The sequence below is a fragment of the Sceloporus undulatus genome, chromosome 4 (genome assembly GCF_019175285.1).
Source record: "Sceloporus undulatus isolate JIND9_A2432 ecotype Alabama chromosome 4, SceUnd_v1.1, whole genome shotgun sequence".
Classification (NCBI taxonomy): Eukaryota; Metazoa; Chordata; class Lepidosauria; order Squamata; family Phrynosomatidae; genus Sceloporus; species Sceloporus undulatus.
In genome coordinates, this window is record NC_056525.1 from 39,202,521 (window position 1) to 39,224,134 (window position 21,614).

A 21,614-nucleotide genomic window follows, 5' to 3' on the forward strand; every position below is an offset into this window, starting at 1 on the left:
GTGGATAAGTCACACACTTTCAGTCCCAGAAAATCTTGTGATAGGGTCACCTTACGGTTGCCACAACTTGGAAACAATTTGAGGGCGCTCAACAACAAATCAGGCTGCAAGTATTTTTAGAGCCCTGACAATTACAATGGCTTTAGAATGTTCCCTTAAGTCAGGGGTAATCCTGGGGCCATGCTAGGACCCCCATCGGGTTTCTTTGTTTTTGCAATCCTTTACTCCCTCCAGACATCCTGGACCAACCTATCTGCAAATAAAAATAAAATAAAATAAAATGCCCCCCCCCCCCGAGCAACAATTATCCTTTTAAATAGGCCAAACCCCCCAAGAACTGTTTACTATTAAATCTATACCTATATATGTTTATGTGGATATCAATTTTAAAAAAACCTGAAGTGGAGTTCTGTGCACATCCAGTTTTATTTCATTTGTTGGCATTTGTAGCACTCTGCATGGCTTAGGGGCAGAAAACGCTCCTGGACATACCACAGTTGTATGTCTTCACATTTAAATGAACAGGATGTGATATAAAATGTTCAAACATTCTCTACGTTTTCTAAATTGCTATAATGGAAAGTGGTCTCAATATTTTGCTCATTAATTTTTAACAAATCTCTATCAACTTTGAGCCCAAGATGTCTGCAAGAAATTAAATCCTTCTGGATAATCCTTCTGTGTATCCAATAGGTTATATTCCCATTGGGCAACAACCTTACAGTTCAACTACTGCATAAGTAGAAGCACCTGGGGCAAATGATTTCAAGAAACCAAGGAAATGCTAACTATACAAGAAGTGGCTGACAAGCTAGACGTAATTACATAAAGTACTGTACGTACTTAGAATCACAGAACTGGAAGAGACCACAAGTGCCATGCAGTCCAACCCCCTGCCATGCAAGAATACACAGTCAAGCACTCCTGACAAATGGCCATCCAGCCTCTGTTTAAAAACCTCCCAAGAGGAGACTTCACCATACTCAGAGGCAGCTCTTATCAGTAAGTTCTTCCTAATGTTTTGGTGGAATCTCTTTCTCTATAGTTTGAATCTATTGCTTTGTGTTCTAGTCTTTGGAGCAGCAGAAAACAAGCATTCTCCATCCTCAATATGACGCCCCTTCAAATATATAAACATGGCTATCATGTCACCACTTAACTGTCTCTTCTCCAGCCTAAGCATAATCAACTCCCTAAGCCTCCCCTTATAGGGCATGTTTTTCAGACCTTTTATTATTTTGGTTGCCCTCCTCTGGACATGCTCAAGCTTGCCAATATCCCTCTTGAACTCTGACGTCGAGAATTGGACACAGTATTCTAGGTGAGGTCTGACCAAATCAGAATAACAGGGCACTGTTACTTCTCTCAATCCAGACACTGTACTCCTATAGATGCAGCATAGAATTGCACCCCACCAGTCACTTCTCTCCAGGATGAAAAGGAGTCATTGGTGAGCACCTGCTGGGTTTGGTCAGTCAACCACTTACAAACTCACTTATGGGGAGCATTATCTAGTCCACATTTTGCTAGCTTTTTGCAAGAATATCATGGAGGACCTTGTCAAAGGCCCAACTGTAATCAAGATATGCTACATCCAAAGCATTCCCTTCATCTACCAAGCTTATTAACTCTATCAAAAAAAGGTATTAGTCTGGCATGACTTATTTTTGAGAAACTTATGTTGACTTTTAGTGCATGTCTTTTGAAGTGCTTAAAGAGCATCTGTTTCATGATCTGCTCCAGAATCTTTGCTGGTCCTGATGTCAGGCTGACTGGGCAGTAATTGTGTGGGTCCTCTTCCCCCACTTTTTGAACATGGGGACATTTTCTGTCATCCAGTCTGCTGAGACTTCTCCTGTTCTTGAACCAGAGTAAGTTCCTGTACTTGACTCAGAGAAAGCCAGCATGGTATAGTGGTTTGAGTGTTGGACTAAGATTCTGGAAACCAGGGTTCAAATCCTTGCTTGGCCACAGAAACCCACTGGATGACCTTGGACAAGTCACCCTCTAGCAGCCTCAGAGAAGGGCAATGGCTACCCTGACCAACAAATTTTGCCAAAAACCCTTGGAATGCCATATAATGAATGCCAACCCTTGGAATGCTGGAAACAACTTGAATGTACACAACAAAAAACTTGCATCAGTGGGACTAACATCTGAATAACCATTGTGTCAATGGCTTTAGTTGCCATAAGACTTTTCCCTGCTCGTTTCTCACAATACACTATGCATTCACAGATTTCACTCTTTCCTGACAGAAAGTGTGCTCTCTGTTCTTGTTGCTATTAGTATAAAAGGTTTCAAAAGCCTCCCATTAATAATAAAAATCATTTATACAATACTTACATTCCCTCCAGTTCCAAATCATATAAAAGGATTATGCAAAACAGAGTTTTGGACTACCTAGACTGTCTCTAAACTAAAAAGAAACTCTACCTTTCCAGTTCAAACAAAGCAACAACAATCCTAGCACATGCTGGGTAGCTAAGGAGCCTTAATTTCAGTATAATAGTATTATCCACAATCCACTGCATTATTTCACCCCTCTCCTCTTAAGAGCTCAGAGCTGCATTTGTGTGTGTTTGTGCGCGCGCGCCTTCAAGTCACCTGTTGACCTGTCCTAGGGCAACTTCACGAATTCCATAGGGGTTTCTTAGGTAAGGAATATCCAGGGTGGTTTTGCCAGTTCCTTCCTCTTAAATATAGCTTACACCACCTGGTATCATTTGGCAGCCTTCCATCTAAGTACTAATCAAGCTGACCCTGCTTAGCTTCCAATATCAGACAGGATTTGGTGCCTTTAGGCTATTTAGGCATTTTGACCACACAATAAACCCATGAACTAGCAAGAAGGACACAAGACCATACAGCAAAAACCAGTTCACCCCTCCTGCAGCAAGTACACATATAGTAGGTACCTTTGAAATAGCAAACATAACAGTGTCAAGGGGCAGACTATTTGTAAATAAACAGGGCCATGTGCTAAACTGAGTCGCAGTTGAATATGGCTCGTACACACACAGCACACATAAAAAAGTGCCGCAACTAGGTGAACATTTGATCTAGGGTTTTTCCCTCCAGACAAACCTAATAATTTATGCACTGGCTTCTTTCCAAAGAAGGGAGGGATTTCCCAGTAATTAGTAGCTAGCGCTACTTTGGTATGACCACTAGATGACAGAGACAAACACACAAGTGTATAAGAACAAGGAAGAGATTTGATATTAATAAATTCTGACAAGGTGGCAGATTAAGGAGCAGAAGAGAACAGGGAAGGATACCCAGAGACCTAGGGTGCCTCTACACTGTAGAAATAACACAGTTTGACACCATTTTAACCATTGTAGCTCCATCTTATGGAATTCTGGGACTGTAGTTTTACAAGATCTTTAGCCTCCTCTGCTAAAGAGTGCTGGTGCCTGCCAAAACTACAAATCACGGGATTCCATAGGAGGGAGCCATGGGAAGTGCTGTCAAATTGCATTATTTCTACAGTGCAGACTATACCCCCACAGGAAAAATGTTAAGTACCATATATATTTGATTATTAGTCGACCTCATGTATAGAGGGCAGATTTTCCAGCCAAACTTATGGCTTATGATATGACCTGTGGATAAGTTGAAGCTAAAACCTAGGGGCACGTAACAAAGGATGTAAAGAATGAAGCAAAGTAAAACAATGCCAAAGAGCTTAAAAAATTCCAACAGGCATAACTGTTTGTGATCATACTAAAGGATGGATGAGAGAGTAGAGGGGAGTCAGTGCTTCCAGGGCAGATTACACTCTTGTCTTTCACCAGGGGATGGTTCCTTTTTAAACAAAAAGTTCAAATTTAGTACTTTAAGTGTTACTTTACAGTTAAAGAGCCAGTGTGGTGTAGTGGTTTGAATGTTGGACTAAAACTCTTGAAGACCATGATTCAAATCCTGTCTTGGCCATGATAACCCACTGGGTGACTGACCTTGGGCAAATCACACTCTCTCAGCCTCAGAGGATGGCAACGGCAAACCCACTCTGAAGAAACCTGGCAAGAAAACCTCATGATAGGATTACCTTAGGACTGTGGTAAGTCAGAAATGATTTGAAGGTACACAAGAACAGCAACAGTACTTACACTGATAAGTCAACTCAGGTTTCATGGGTCAATTTTTCAAGTAAAATTTCTAGACTTATACATAAGTATATACAGTACCTGAAACTAAAGAGGTTGGGAAAAACCTAAGAACACAACTCTTGTGCGAACCCGCAATCAAATAACCACTTTCTTCTAGGCAGGTACTCAGAACCACTGACAAAGATTAGAAACTCTACCCCAATCTTTAGCCTCCTGAACCCCAAATTCCCCATGTATGAATGATCTGAGTGAGAGACTTGTTCTATTCCTTTGGGCAGCAACAGAACTCCTTAGGACCTGAAAAAGGAATAGCCAAAGTGGGGTGGCGGCGGCGGCAGGGAGGGGGTGACTAGAAGAATTGGAGAAGGAGAAACCCCAACACTCCCCACAGAAAAGAACTACAGTTGGCCCTCCACATTTGCAGCTTTGACTTTTACAGGTTTGATTATTCACAGATTTGGTTATGTTCTTTCTAGGAATTCCTAGGTCCTCCAGTGTGACTCTCCATGGTCAACATCCACTAAAAGTCAAACTAGAAGACCTTAAGGTTCCTAGAGAGAACACTTCTCAAGGCATTTGTAGGTTTTTAAGTCCAATTCTAGGGTCAATTTCTGGCAGATACTGATCACAGTGTTGCACTGGAGAACCCAAAGATCCTTATAGAGAACACTTCTCTAGGCATCTGTAGGTCCTCAAGTCCAATCTAGGGTCAATGTCTGGCAGATGATGACCACAGAGATGTGTGAGGACCTAGAGGGAACACTTCTCGAGGCATTTCTTGGTCCTGAAGTCCAATTCTAGAGTCAATGTCTGGCAGATAATGACCACAGAGTTGCTTTGGAAGACCTAAAGACAACACTTCTCTAGGCATTTATAGGTCCTCAATTCCCAATTCAAGGGGCAATGTCTGGCAGATGCTGACCACAGTTGCACTTGAAGCCTACAGAACTCTAGAGAGAACACTTCTCTAGCATTTGTAAGTCCTCCAGTGCCATTCTAGAGTCAATATCTGGTAGATGTCGATCAGAGAAATGCATTGGAGGCCCTTGAGAGAATACTTCTTGAAGCATTTGTAGGTCCTCAAGTCCAGTTCTAGGGCAAAGAGTTAAGCTGGAGGGCCTAGAAATTCCTAAAGAGGTGTTTTCCCCCTCTTGGGGGAAAAACAGTGTGTGTGTTTTTAATTTAGCCCCCCCCCCTTTTTTTTACAAGGCTCCTGTACCCAACCCCAACAAATGTGGAGGTCACACAGCGTACTTGCCTCAGTTTGAGAATATAGCTTTTAAAAAATGAGAGAGAAAGCTAGCGAAGCAGAGATGAAATCTCCTTCTTTGGAGGTCTTTGAACAGAGGCTGGATGGGAGTCCCTGCAGAGCAGAATGGGGTTGGACTGGATGGCCCTTGGGGTCTCTTCCAACTCTATGATTCTATATTGTTATCTCAGAAATGGTTGTGAGAAATCTCTTCCAATTCTAGGATTCTGATAGCCCCAAGGCAGAAAGTAGGCCTGAAACCTTACAGTATGCCTTGGGACTTTAAACAGTGATTAACCTGAGAAATTCGGGCAACTGACATTAAAACGTGATTAAAATGAGATTAACACAAGAGCCATTATTATCCTGTGAATAACCAGGAAATCACCATTCAATAAACAGCAAAAAGTCATTGGATTTTTCCCATGCAGAAAGGGGATATAAAACAGGGAAATGTGGGGTCATTTTCACATGTCACATGTGTACAGAAAGTGAAAAAAATCCTGCAAGAGCGGGATCATTTTCACACGACGTTGTGGCCACCGAGCGTTAACTTGAAAATAAACTGCACAGAAAGTGGACAAAATTAGTTGCTTTTTTACTTTCGAAAGTGAAAAAACGCCCACTTTGTCCACTTTCTGTGCAGTTTATTTTCCCTTTAATGCTCTCTGCCTCTCATGAGGGTGAAAATGATCCCGCTTTTGCAGGATCTTTCCTGGATTTAAATCCCGTTTTGCCTTGGGATAGAGGCACTTAGCCTCCCGCACGGTAAACTCCATACGCTGGGGGAAATCCCGTGAACGATTTGTGGCTGTTTCTTGCCTGGTTGTTCACAGGGTTGACGGTACTTTAATCGCGTCTCACCTTGTTGCCGTGTGGAAAACCATTAGCGCAACTGCGTGGTAATATACAGGCTATTTGTGGGTTTTAGGCCCGGAACACACAGTGGTGCCCTTGTCATGTGCAAGGGCTGCCTGGTGGGTAGAGCGCCCACACGCCTGGCAACCCTCGCATGTGACAAGGGCACCGCAGACCGGCCGTGTAACGGTGATGGCGCAGCTTCCAAACGGGGCGGCGCAGCTGTGATGTCACCGCGCTGGCTCTGGTGCTTTGTGGCGCCACAAAACAGAGCCTCTTCTGGGTGCTCCCTTTTTGCTCCGCAGCAATTTGTTTGCTTTGGCGCTCCTGCGCAGCAAAGAGAGGTGCCAGGGAGGTGCCTCTTTCTAGTGGTCTGTACCCTGCTATAACCACTCTGAACAGGGCGCTGTGTGAAATCCATTTGCGCGATTGCGGGATTCTCGTGGGGATAATCACCGTTTATATTTCCGGTTGTCCCCCTTAGAGGAGCAAGAAGGTGCCTGGAGGCCTGGCTCTGCGAGGGTCATACTCTGAGAGTGCTGCCAGGGCTATGAAGGGAGGAGAAGCCAAAGGGCGGAGGGATACCACCACGACCTGGCGGAGAAAGGAGTCCCCTCACAAGCCCATTGCCCGCCAGGGACTGGGGCGACACCTGCGGAGACCCATCCGCCCTCGACCACCAACCACCAGGCCTCTGCCTCTGCCTCTGCCTCGCCCTCCTCCTGCTTCTTCCGCGGAGCAACACAAGACCCTTCCCGCGGCCCGGATCCCTCCGCCAGAACGTTCGGGGCACCGCGTCGCACTTCTTACCCTCCAGAGCGGCGGCGGCGGCGGCGGCTGCGAACTCCTCGCCTAAAATGGCAGCCAGTTCAAGTCCAACCTGACTGAGGCAGCGACTCTCCAAAGTCGGGCGCCTAGCGCGCATGCGCGGCACCAACGCCAGCGCGAAGGAGGGAGGGAGGGAAAGGATGAGGGAGAAAGAGGGAGGCAGGAGGAGGAGGACTACGAGTCCCAGCTGCCTCAGTCAGGAGGGCTCCTCTCCTTCTCAGGGGAAGAGGGGCCAAAACACACACAGCAGAAGCCATAATAGCAACAAGAATAACAATCCACTTCGAGGCGTTCTTTTTGGTCTCAGACACACTGCAGGAACCCTAACCTCGTCTGAGGGCGCTTGGACTGCCCTGGCTCAGGGCTCGGGAATCTGGTTATTGTAGTTCATTGTTTGTCTGGCAGAAGGACAAATGCCTCCAAAACCACGCTTCCCAGAATTCCCCAGCACTGAGCTGGGCCAGTTAAACCGGCCTCAAACTGGATTGTTTTCCTGGAGTGTGTTTTGGGCCTAAGCACCAAGGAGGAGGACGAGGCACCGTGAAATGGAGGACCCTCGAGGGGAAAAATGGAGGACACATGGCCCAAGAAAAGCTGTGGAAGCACTCCTAGAAATGTACAATCCATGTTTCTTAGTGATGCTCAAAATGGAAGACATTTGGGAATTCCTCCTGGACCCAAGGAGGCCGAAATGGAGGCGATGTCCAGGAAAGGTTGACTTGCCCAGGAAACATGATGGGCTTTGCAATGCTTCTCATCGTCTCATCTGCACATTTCCAAGATTCATTTTACTCGTCCAAGCAACATGGGCTAGACAGTTCTCATTATATGGTTTGTATGTAAGCCCATTGGATGACCTTGGGCAAGTCATTCTCTTTCAGCAATGGCAAACCCCTGAAGAAACTTGCCAAGAAAAGACTGTGAAAGGTTCACCATAGGATCACCATAAGTCAGAAGCAACTTGAAGGAAGAAGGCACACAACAACATGTTTCCAAGATTCATTTTACTTGGCCATGCAACATGGGATAGGCAGTACATTGGACCCTTGCTATACACTGTGGTTTGATTCCAAGATCCCCCGCGTGTAACAAAATCCATGGATGCTCAAGCCCCATTGAATATAATGACATAGCAAAATGGTGTCCCTTATAAAAAATGGAAAATCAAGGTTTGATATTTGAAATGTATACTTTTTTTGAACATTTTCAAACCGTGGATGCTTGAATCTGCGTATAAGAAATCCGTGTATAAGAAGGGCCAACTGTACTTCTCATCTGAGGTGATGGACCAACACATTCAGTAGACTGCACTAAAGGGTAGAGCTTTTTAACCCAAGGTTTGCTGTTGTTGTCGAAGGCTTTTGTGGCCGGCACCCATAGTTTTTTGTGGGATTTTTGGGCTACATGGCCATGTTCTAGAAACTCAGGAAGAAACGTCAGGAAGAAACTCTTCTAATAATAATAATTATTATATGTTTTATTTATAGACCGCTATTCCTCAATGATCATAGCGGTGTACAGTAAAAATTGCAATACAATACAAGGTGACAGTTAAGGAGGGAGAAGTCTCGTCCTTCAGGCAGTCCCCGATGTTGCTGGGTCTGCCTGATCGCTCCCTCTCTAGAACATGGCCACATAGCCAAAAAAACCACAAATAAACTTTGCTGTTGTTGTTTGCCTCCAAGTCATTTTTTACTTATGGCAACCCTAGGGTGAACCTTTCATAGGATTTTATGGGCAAGTTTCTTAAGAGGGGTTTGCCATTGCCGTCCTCTGAGACTGAGAGAGTGTGATTTGTCCAAGGTTACTCTGTGCTCCTGTGTGGAATTGAACCCTGATCTCTAGGGCTGTAGTCCAAAGTTCAAACCGCTATGCCATACTGCGGGGTTTTTTAACACCGGCCCAAGATACAGCTTTTTCTTTCTTACTCTGGGACCTAATTTACTGTTAAGCGTGTACATTGTTTTACAACCCTTTCAAGCCTTTTAAGCCTGTTTTAACTTATTTGAATTGTCTGATATGTTTTTTTTAATCTTGTATAAATTATTTTCATCATATGGATTTGTTTTATTTTTTCCCCCTATTGTTTTATCTGTTTCCTGCCCTGAAGGTGAGACAAAAATAAATAAATAAATAAATGTTGATATAATCTTTTCCTGATAATAGCTGCGGGGGAAACCAGAAAGTCAGAAGGTGAAGCTATTCTACATCTTTACTACCTATTGTAATGGGTGAGAACATAAACATTCTTTTGCTGGGCCAAATAATCGAAGACGCTGAACTAGTTCCATTTTTTACTTCATGTATTTAAAAAGAGAACACATTGGTTCAGTTTATATTACAAATTAAACATATTAGATGCAGACAGAGTAAGAAGAAAGGACAGCCTTCTGACATAATAAAACAAAGTTCTCAAATCTTTATCCATTCAAAGTGGGATCCAGGAAGTTATATGCTAGATAATTTAGTGTCTATTCTGGCTTGAATAGGCCAAAGGGATTGTAAAACGTAAGGCTAACAAACATGGAGAGGAATGAATCTCACTGATGTAAGGTCAGTGTGGCTTCTGCCAAGATAATTCCTGCCCCATTTCCTTTTTAGGGTTCTTTCAGGGTCAACAACCAAGTAGATAAGGGTCGTCTGGTAGACGCTGTGTGCTTGTTTTGAATTTTTAACAAGATTTTTGCATAGTCCACTAGCAAGGGCTTCTGTGCAAACATAGCAGCCATAGAATTAGAGGACAGTACTTTTTATAGATCAGTAACTGGTTAGAAAGCAGGAAGTCAGATAGTAGGATTAAATGGAATTCTCACCATGGAAGGAATTAAGAAAAGGAATCTCCTTAGTGTCTACGCATTTTGTGTTCATGAAAGGTCTCATCCAGGCAGATGGGTATGTTAGTCCTTTAGAGTCACAGAAGGGACCACAAGGGTCATCCAGTCCAACCCCCTGCCATGCAGGAATACAGAATCAAATCAAAGAATTAAAGCTCCTACTTAATTATCTGAGCTATACTTGTATTAAAAATTGGGGTCACCCAATGAACCTATGAAGAGCATTAAAGATCAAAGACAGCACTTTGATTTGGGACTAGAAACAAACTGGGAGCCTCTGGCAAATGTTTTCTTTACCTTCAAAGAAGCTGCTTAAATCTAATTATTCATCAATCCCAAAATTTATCTACAATGAGCAAAGGCAATCCTGCCTTGATAACTGACATTGGACATACATGTTGCTTACCAAGTTTAAAATGAATTTCTCCTTTGATTCAAAGTATAAAAACAGTCACAGACATAACATTTGAAAACGTGAGCTTCAGTTTTCGTTTTAGAAAACACCTTAGTTCAGTTGGGCCATTTCATTTATATTAGCCTTGTTTTGCATTAGCTTTAATTTCATCTTTGCTTCTTTCATTGAACTGCCTTTCTCCTAACAACTTCCCTGTTTTTCACTTAACCAGCATGACATTTGTTGCCATTTTCCTGTACTATTACGATAAGACACCTGACAAATTGTATCCAGGTAATAACTGAATGGGGGCATTTTATAGCCATTCTTAAAAGCACATATGCAATAACCTTCCCATTGGTTTAAAGAGGTACCTATCTGCATTTCTTCTACTTGCAACTGTTATTTTTTGTCAAGAAAATTATGAAGTTTGCAGGCATTCTGTCACCACCACAGAACATCAGACCAGCCAAATTTCCCACACATTGACTAAAGAGTTTCCGTTTCGTAGTTGGGAGATATATTTTTTAGCAGATGTTGGACCAAGTGTCCTTCACATTTAAGAATTGGCATAGATATCTTGTCAGTTTCATGAGTCTTAAAATCCCCCCTCCTTTGCCTACACAGCATTCCAGGAATGTATCATATTTCAGTATCATGGCTCTGCTCAGTTTTGAGAAGGTATCCATTTACAAAGCAATGCTTTTTATATGAAATAAGTGTGATGAATTAAAACAAAGTTTTTCTTCTTTGCTTGCTTTCCCTTTAATTTTTGTGGTGCATCTCAAAAGGGTATCTTAGTTTAATTTTGTTAGTTTCTGAAACTAATATGTACCACTACTAGGGAAGCATCATTTGTTTATTTATTTAGAGTATGTATACCTTGCTCCGGTTACAGATTTTTAATTTTACTGTTCCCTGTCCTCAGGTTTACAATCCAAAAAGACATGACACAAAAGAAGGGAGTGGCAGTTGGGAAGGGAATCAAGTCCGGCAAATATTGCTGCCTCTTCTCTGCCTCCAAGACCAATACGATGGCAGTTAAGATGGAGGGAGGGCCTTTCATCTTCCTTTGGGCCTAGGCATGGTAGAAGTGTGCTTGCCCCTCCTTCTCTTCCTCCATCATGAATACATGGATGACATTCTACTGTTATTTTGTGATAGCGTCCACCAAAACAACGGAATGACATGTTTTGCAAAATAGTCTGGTCATCAATTAATAAAAGTAATTCTTACAGTTATGAATGACATACACAAATTTGGGAAGAACAAGGGCCTCATTCCCACTTACAAATAAATCCGAATCGATGGTTTGGTTTGACAGCAGAGCATGGTTCATACTATATTTGCCCTGATTGCATTTTCTTGTTGTAAAATAACCCACTTGTCATTCACATTGACTGATTCAATTCGATTGAAAATGGACCCTCTTCAGCAGGTTGCTCATCACTGATCATGTCGTAGGAAATCAATTCAGATGTCATAGGAAATCGATTCGGATATGCATCTCGTTCACACTTGTGCTGAATTAATTTATTGCAAAAGATGCAGAAAAAAATGAGTGTCAAAAAGACGCGTATTAAATGGGTCTAGTGCAGGGGCCCCCTCCGCAAACTGCTTCAGCGATTCAGCTCAAATGCGAACAAAGGTCATTTAAATCGCTTCAAACTGGTTAGCAAACTGATTTATAACGTAGTGGGAATGAGACCAAGGTGTTCTGAATTGCTTCTAGTTCTCAGTGAGAATATATATGTGCAACTTATTTTTGAGATGTGTACAGTCCTGATCCAAAGCTCAGTCCTTATATCCAGATGTTAATAAAATTCCAGCTGTCCTAAATATGATTTATTGAGCATCCTGTTTTTGTCTATGTAAACAAAACAAAACAAATCACGAAAATAGTCACAGTTTTACTATATTACATAGTCATTAGGCCCTTCTTTGCTGCATTACTTGTTGCTGGGGCAGAAAGTGACATTAATGTCTAAGGAATTTCTTTTGTGGAAATTGCAGCTGGGTTCTTTGAATCTGCCACCAAAGGTGTGCCCTGTAAGTATATTTTGTGACAACTTTTATAAGAAATACTCTCAGTTTTGGAGAGATCACGTTGCCCTCTTTAGATGCAGTGAATCTTACAAGAACTTGAATTCTTCCTGATGCTTTGTCAGAAAGGTCAATTGGCAAAAGCTGATAGGAATGGGCGTCTAATAGCATTTGGAAGGCCACAGGTGGCCATGTCCCAATGTAAACCATATAACAAGACAGTTACGCTTTCTCACTTTTGTCATTACTTGTCTGTCCAGTAACTATGTGAGATTACAATAATAGAATCCTAACATTATTATTGTGTCTGCAAGGCTACAGCACAAATGAACAAAACTTACTTTTGCACACATTTTCATTAAAGATATTCTTTACAATAGAATAGTGAGTCCTTAGTATCTGATGGAGTTTGGTTCTAGGAGACACACACATGGTAGATAACTAAAATCCACCCAAATACACAGTGGCATAGCAAAATAGCATCCCTTATATAAAACAGCAAAATGAAGTGGGGTTTTTTTTTTGGGGGGGGGGGTGGGGGGGGTCAGTATTTTCAAATCATGAGTGGTTGAATATGTGATGTAGAATCCTTGGATACAGGGGGCCGACTGTACATTACCCCACAGTTCTTCATTAGGTGTGCCATATCAGTTTGCATGGCTGAGAGCAGGACTGATATAGCAAGACTGAAATGGATATTTAAATAGGACAAAACTAGGACAGGAAAATTGTCTAAGCTGATATTTTAAAATGTATTTACTTCAAGAGTTGAAAGGAAGGTGTTGTTCATGTTCAAAAGCCTTCTCTGATTGTAACACAGTTTGTGGGATAGTGTAAATGGAGAAGGATATACTTGCTGAGTTAAATGAAGACTATGTGGTGGGAGGGCAAGATTATGGTATGTGTTATATAATCATACCAGTATAGTCTGGCTCTTCAAGATAACACTGCCTTCCAGGAAGTCACCACCCTCCAAAGCACTGATGTGTCAGATGCATACAAACAATTCTGAAGCCTTAATGGATGGCAGCAGTACTAAAGAACACCACACTACTATTCAGCACTACTAATCCACTCACTTGGAAGGCTCTACAACTGTTATCCTTCAAGTGTCATGCTAGGACTTTTGCCAGGAGTAACTTTAACTCATGCTCCTCACTGATGGTGTGTGATTTCTTGATAATTTAGTAAGATACTTGTGTTACCACATATGTATTTTAATAAATTTTGGAGTGTGTGTGGAGTTCCTTCATGACCTCAAGCTGACCTGCCAGGCTATCAGTCATAATCCTGAAAGCTGTGGGTCAGGTAGGCAGATGAGTCAGCCTCACAAGACCCCTGGAAAAGCAACACTTTGGAAATTCCCCCACAGAAAGGTTTGGGAGTTGCTAAAGTGAAAACCATCACCTCCAAGAGTAAAATCTTTTTGTTTTAGGTCTCACACTTGATGAGCCAGTGATTAACTTAACTCATCTACCATCTCCCCCATTGTTGTCAGACCACTTTGTCTCAACAAGTCAAAGCAAAACCTTTGTTTACAGTGGCCAAGCAACCAAACACCTTTTGTTCTCACCATCAAGCACCTTTGCCAGAAGCAAGAGTTTTCCTATAAGTATCATCAGATTTGCCTGTTCACTGGGCTAGTCTGGATTTCAGGGGGAAGCTCTGTCATAGAATCATAGAATCGTAGAGTTGGAAGAGACCACAAGGGCCATCCAGTCCAACCCCCTGCCATGCAGGAAATCACAATCAAAGCATCCCCGACAGATGGCCATTCAGCCTCTGTTTGAAGACCTCTAAGGAAGGAGACTCCATTACACTCCGAGGGAGTTTGTTCCACTGTCGAATAGCCCTTACTGTCAGGAAGTTCCTCCTAATGTTGAGGTGGAATCTCTTTTCCTGCAGCTTGCATCCATTGCTCCAGGTCCTAGTCTCTGGAGCAGCAGAAAACAAGCTGTCCCTTTGAACCCTGACCTGGCTCCTGACTCCTGGTTCCTGCCCAGTCAGTCTATGGCTGAGCCTCATGCCATTCCCATCATATTCCATTTGGACTCCTGAAGAAGCCTACTGAAGTAAGTATAGCCCTAGTACTGCCTTGAACTATTCCCTACTTCCACTCTTGTTTTCCTGAGCCTTGTATGAGTGTGTGTATGTTAGTGAATTGTATGTGTTTTGCTCCTTATAAATAAATTGGTTATTAATTCTAGAAGTCTGTCTCAGCTCCATTTATTGGAATCTCCTGGTCTTTCCGTATACACAACAATATTGCAGGCCCCCCTCTTGCAATATTGAGCTAATAACAACAATAATAAAATTCCCCTAATCAGACCCTTGGCTACACTTGTGTGTGCAATTTCCTGCACACCAATGATTCCACCCTCACTGCCGTTTTTCAGCAGAAGTCCCCTTCCAAGTTTTACGGCTCTGTTTTCTGTTTAACTAAATAAACAGATGAAAGCTGGATCCCAGCCACATTTGCTTAGCTGTTTATTATGAAGAACTAGCTCAGCCCTACACAGTTAGGTGCACCAAACGTCAGGAAGGATAAAGCTGTAAATATTTTTAGAACAGCAGACTAAATTTTGAATGGAAAGTAGAAATAGAACTATGGTGCTTTGCACAATTGGAACTTAACTCTTGTCAGTTACTAGAGATCCACACTAAGTTTGTTATGTTTTACTTATGATGGATCTAGACTAAAATTATTGACTAATGAGGCTGAGAGGGTATTGACTAATGTAAGGCTGTAAAGAATGACATAATATTGTCTCTGTGGTCATAAGTACCTAGAGTAGTGGGGGAAAGGCAGTACAGTGGGCCCTCAATATCTGCAGGCTTGCCATCTACAGATTTAACCATTTGCAGATGGCAACTCATGTTTCCATTTGATATCATCTGTATATTTTAATATAACATGAAAATAAATAAGAAAGATTATTAATCTACAATATAACATGGACACTGTATCCAAATGGATGGCTTTCATCATTGCCAGTCAAAAGACATTTTACAATTACTCCATCTTTCTCTCCTTAACAGATTATTTTTGCTTCTGGACAAGACTTTTATTTTATAATTTGTTGTTGTTGTTTACTGCCTTTAAGTTAACTGCCTCTTGTCCCGAGTACAGATTATGCAGAGGACTATCCAATGTTGTGGCAAATAGAATATTAGATTAATAGAGTTGGAAGAGACCGCAAGGGCCATCCAGTCCAACCCCATTCTGCCATGCAGGAAATCCAAATCAAAGCATTCCCGACAGATGCTCCAAGGAGGGAGATTCCACTTCACTCCAAGGGAGTGTGTTCCACTGCCGGACAGCCCTTACTGTCAGGAAGTTCTTCCTAATGTTGAGGTGGAATCCATTTCTATAAGAGTGATCCTTTATAACAGATTCCAAAAACCATATATTTTTGGACATTGGACAAAGAGATGGAGAAGGGAACCCAGAGGATATTTATATATGCAAATTCTCTACAGTGTACAGCTCTTGAGATTCAACAGCAGATATTTCCTTCTGCTTTTTGCAATGCACCCATAGTCCTACACACTGTTTTGCATTTGGCTTTGGTCAGTGGGAAAACAGCGTCTTTCTGCTTTCCTCTCTAACAATGTCCCTGGCGGCGGCGGCTTCTTCTTCTTCTTCTTCTTCTTCTTCTTCTTCTTCTTCTTCTTCTTCTTCTTTATATAGCACTGTAGATTTACACAGCGCTGTACATACAGACAATGAAATCGATAAAACCTGCCAATGGTGTACATTCTACTCTCTCTGGCTTTACTTTGCAAATGAAGATTCAGGAAGGACTCATCCCGTGTTTTCTACAAGCGCGTTGATGACTAAAAAGGCCAATACGAGATAAACAAGTCCGGTTGCAGAAGGCACAGCAGAAAGTCTCCTTGGGTGATGTTTCCAGATTGTGGTTCTTTCTGCGTTGTCGTTTCTCTTCGAGACTCTTTCGGCATGAGCTTTCAAAAAAGGCTGCAGGATCATGGATAGTGCATCTCTATTCCTCCTGGTGCGACGCCAGGGCGGACCATTGTTGGTGATCAATTTAGCCGAGCCTGAGATGTTGTTTCAGGGGGTCCTTGTATCTCTTCTTTGGGACGCCCTTCTTATGCTGACCTGTGGTGAGTTCACCGTAGAATACTGTTTTTGGGAGGTGATGATCCTTCATCCTAGAAACATTCTACTCTACAGAATATATATAAAACAATAAATAGTAATACAAGATAGAATTAGATAGGATAAGGAGAACATCAGATATCAAATAAAATAAAATCTCAGATAACAATCGGATAAATCGGTCCAGTTCCATCAGGACTAACCTGAAGGAAGGAGACTCCGCCTTCCATAACTGCCATCCGCTGGCCTGAGAGGGAGTTCGCCAGGCAGGCCCAGCTCCATCAGGACTAACCTGAAGGAAGGTGACTCTGCCTTCCATAACTGCCATCCGCTGGCCTGAGAAGGAATTCATCAGGCAGGTCCAGCTCCTTCTGGGCCAGCCTGAAGGAAGGAGACTCCGCCCTCCATAACTGCCATCCGCCGGCCTGAGAGGGAGTTCACCAGCCAGGTCTAGCTCCATCAGGACTTGCCTGGAAGAAGGAAGAGCCCTCCCTCCAATCCATCTGCCTTGGTCCAGGCCTCAGAGGGAGAGAAGAACCACTGGACCTCATCCCCTTTCCCTCCACCATTCCCTTCTCCTTTTGTTTCATGTCTTTTAGATTGTAAGCCTGAGGGCAGGGAACTGTCTGATTAAAAACAATAATTGTAAGCCGCCCTGAGAGCCATTAGGGCTGAAGGGCGGGATATAAATACCTAAATAAATAAATAAATAAATAAAAATAGTCACACAATGCCTGGGAACGCTTCCCTGAACAATTTAGAAGGTTATCACATGGGGAGGAAACATTTCCCGATGTGTTCTAACGAGCACGAGCTCGGGCGCGCACGGAGCATGATGGGAACCCGATGGGTCCCAGAACGCTAGTTTACCGCACGGCGGAACACCGCCGTCGCTACCGGGCATTCCCATCGGGTTCCCAATGTGTTCCAGGAGGCACCATTTCTGGGGTCAGTTTCAAAAGCGTTCCCAGAATGGTGCCTCCTGGAACACATTGGGAACCCAATGGGAACGCCCAGCGGCGATGGCAGCGTTCTGCCATGCGGTAAACTAGTGTTCTGAGACCCATTGGGTTCCCATCACGCTCCGTGCGCGCCCGCACTCTTGCTCGTTAGAACGCATCGGGAAACGTTTTCCCCCATGCAATAACCTTCATAGTCTTCAGTCTAGAGATCTTTTGGTTCCTGGTCAAAATTAGGCTTAATATTGCAATTTCTCTGGTTGCTCTGCCTCAAATGTAGAAATTATAGGAATGCTCCAGATGACACCATGATTTGAAATCCTGTGAATGGTTTACAGTGATTGTACAATAACAACTTCATCTGGGAGCACCCAAGTCTGATAAAATGTTCCAAGTTGCACCTTCATGGAACTGGTACTTATGAATGCCATTGTAACAACAGCAATGAAGATTTGTAATTATTAGTTTATATACCAATTGCAGAACAGGAAGAAGTAGGCCTCCCACAATCTGAGAGATAAATGTACTTCAGCATTGATCTGGAGTAGAAGTAGTCACTGTATTTGTGACAATACTTGGACTTCCACCTCTCCTTTTGAAATGACTTGTTTACTTTTTGCATAGCAAGATCCCAGCTTTGCAAGTTTAATGCTTCCTAAGCACTTCTTGAAGAACCAGCTATCTAGAGCTTGAACAAACAAACAGAATACTGCTTTTGAACATGGGTAAAAGTCAGGTAAATGACGTCACACAGACAATGATTCAACCCAAGCAACCTGGACATATTTGTTTCTTGAGAGTGGTCATACTGACTATTCAGAAAACGATCTTTCTAGATTTGCTGTAACAGCGAAACAATTTCTGTAACACAGATAAATTGACTGCATTGATAGACAATGAAGTGTTATTGTTGTTGTTGTTGATGATGATGATATTTATTTATGTCTCAGTTTGGGACTCAAGATGGCTTTCAACAATTAAAACAAATATAATTTAAAATTGTCAGCGTATGAAAGTTTAAAAAATAATTAAATTGTCAATTACTATAACAAATTAAAAATTAAACATGAAAAGACAACAAATAAAATCCAGTGCAATACATTGTTGTGGGCCTTCAAGTCATTTCTGACTTATGGTAACCCTAACACAACCCTATCACAAGGTTTTCTTTGCAAGGTTTGTTTAAGGGGAGGGTTGCCTTCCTCTGAAGCTAACAGTGTAACTTGGCCGAGAGTGTAACTTCTTATAAAATGCTCTATAAAACACTGTCTGTATATCTGCTGTAAAAGTTTCAAAGGACTGCCAGAATAGAATGGTCTTTACTTGGTGTGGAAACATAGTAAGGTACAAGTTTAACTTCTCTAGGCAGGGGGTTTCAGAGCCCAGAAAGGCCCTTTCTTATGTTTTCGCCAGGTGTTCTTGTGAGGGCAGTGGGACAGAGAGACAGGCTTCCCCAGAAGATCTCAAAACACTGGGAGGTTCATGTGGGAAAATATGGTTCTTCAAATAACCTGAGACCTGCTTGTGCTTCTTATCTTTCTTCAGGCCAAACATGCCTGCCTCATTTCTGACACTGAGAATATGCTGGCATTCAAAAGAGGGGGCAGATGTGAATTAACAGTCATTGTTTAAATGCCACTTTGGCTACTCCCACTCACTATCAGATGAGTCAACAGAGAGGAAAAAGGAACAGGCTTTCTGATATACAATATAAACAGAAGTATTTAATTCAAGATGGAAGTTAATTATCATTTCCTGAAAAACAAGTATGGTGAATCAAAAACACAATTAATTAATTCTGTCTGATAGTTATATACATGACAACAGTGATTGACAACAGTGATCTTCAGTGCATAACTGGAAAGCGAGCAAGATATCTTTGAGGTGTCTAGAAAGGGAAATGACATCATCTCAAAAGTATTATTTCATCTGCAGGCCATCACAGTTTAATTTGCCAGGTAAGGATGTGCACATCTATAAAGTACATTTACTCCCTTCACCACTTCCACATCTGGTCTGTTTGGTTCTCTTATGTTCTGTGTTTTTCAGAGGACACAGCTGTTTCCTTTTTTGCTTCCCTCCCCTCTAATTTTAAAATATTGTTTTCCATATTTATTGAATAATAATAATAATAATAATAATAATAATAATAATAATAACAATAATAATGTTAAAGGTTTTATTGGACTTAAATTGTGACTGATTGTAATATTCATTTATAATTGGCCCCACAAAACACAGAAAGAGGTATATTAGACATTTATATATTTTGTGTACTTTTGAAATGCGTGTATACTAGAAAATGTGTACTTTTTCATCTATTCCGCACACTAACATGTTCCTTTGAGTGTGCATTCTAGACAGCCAAGTATGACTTACCCAGGTACAATTCAGGAACTGTGGATGGAGTGAAGTCAGAAAAAGTACCAACTGGAACAGATCCTTTGCAAAATTATTCTGTCAGGAACTCCACTTAGAGAAATTGTTCCCCTTCACACGGGAGAGGGTTCCTGAATTGTCCTCCTGGGCTTTGGGGAGAACAGAAGCATGTCTACCTGTTTTATATCTCACCAGGCTGGGAAAAACACTTCTATTAAAATTCTCAATTGGGAGAGGAGAGCAGTGTGCTGCAGTACTGTAACCATCAGTTTTTCTGAACAAAAAAGCCAGAATGAAAGCTATAGCAAAACAAAACACTCTCTCTAGCAGGTGTGAGCAAAGTGATGGCCAAATGTAGCCCCAAAAGCCATTTCTGTGGCCCTACCTTCCTAGTTTCTTTTTTTTTCTCCAAGCAAAAAAAAATACTCACCCTCTACAAGTCAATTTTTGCTTCTGGGAGTCTTTAGAAACAGCAATTTCATATTAAAACAAGTTGTAGACCGCCTTGTTTTAATGCTTTGCCCCAATAAACCTAGAACAGGAACTATTTTATGTTGGGATCTTTTTATTTTGTGGTTTTCAGGACCAGCAGTGAATTCTAGAAAACTGGCCCCCCGGAACTCACCCCAGTTCTAAAGTGATAGTGGTCTCTGTAAGATTGGTGTCTTATATTTCTAAAAAAAACCCCTCTTCCTCCCATCTTACATGTTTTCTAGCACACACACAGAACTCCCTAGAGAGGAGTAGTCAGTGCTTTACCTTAATAACGGTAAAGAAATACTGCACAGACTGATGGTTTTATATATGCTTTGGATCATGGTCTCTTGAATGGTGAGGAAGTCAGCATTATACCATACCCAAGAAACAATGGGTTTAGACTGGTGGTGATATTCACACTATTATAACTGTACTACTTCTAAGCAGAGCTTTCAGGAGCCCTACAGTATAATTACAAGGGGAGGGGTTGAATATTTCAAAGTTTGTGGGGAGCATTTGTTGTTGTTGTATGCCTTCAAGTTGTTTTGACTTATAGTGACTCATAGGATTTTCTTGGCAAGATTTGTTCAGAGGGGCTTAGATATAGTGATGGTTGGTAACTTGGATGGCTTTGAAAAGAGATTAGATAAATTAATAAAGTTAGACTTTGAACAAATCTCAAGAAAATACTGTCATATATTCACCTTAGGGTCACTATATGTTAGAAATGACTTGAAAGCACAAAACAGCAACAAAGCTTCTCCTGATTTATGATTCTCATGTTCCATGTACCTATGTTATGTATTGTGCAGCTTTGGACTTCCCTTTTGCCTCTCAGCAAGTCAACACCCGAATGTCCTTTTGGCTTCAGTCCAGTTGCGTCATTAGCCACAGCACTACTTGTAGTTATCCTTTTGCTCTTCCCCAGTACCTTGTTGGGTGCCTTCCGACCTGGAAGTCTCATCTCCTGGGACTATCTCTTATTTCATTTTGGAATGTCTCATCATAGGGTTTTCATGGTAAAGGGCTTGAAAAGGAGGTTTGCTGTGTCTCCTTCTGCACAGTACTAACAAGTGTTAACTATGATGCTACTGCCATTGCCTCTGACAGAGGCAATGTCACCTTGGCATGTTTAGTCTGGCTCCTCTGCAAAGGCATGCCAGACATGGGAGTCCCTACTAACAGGATAACCTCTTGCATCATTGGAGCATGTAATCCGATCACCATAGAAAGATAATGTCGTAGTAGGAATAGAAAGACATACAGAGACAGAGAGAGCCCAGTGACACACTATTGCTATGTAATTTAGATATCAAAGATCTGTTTGAATAAAAAGATCTTCACCTGGCTGTAGA

At 42.0% G+C, this 21,614-nt stretch overlaps 1 protein-coding gene across 2 annotated transcripts in view; it reads right to left on the bottom strand.

Moving 5' to 3' along the window:
- ITCH (itchy E3 ubiquitin protein ligase) overlaps positions 1-7,128 on the bottom strand; it is a 603,853-nt gene extending 596,725 nt beyond the window's left edge. The window contains exon 1 of one of the 2 annotated variants that reach the window (XM_042465844.1): positions 7,033-7,128. The gene's annotated coding sequence lies outside the window, so the exon portion shown is untranslated. Of the gene's footprint in view, positions 1-6,678; positions 6,919-7,032 lie in introns of those variants that run through there. The other variant, XM_042465845.1, reaches the window with a different exon arrangement.
- Positions 7,129-21,614: the final 14,486 nt, after the last annotated feature.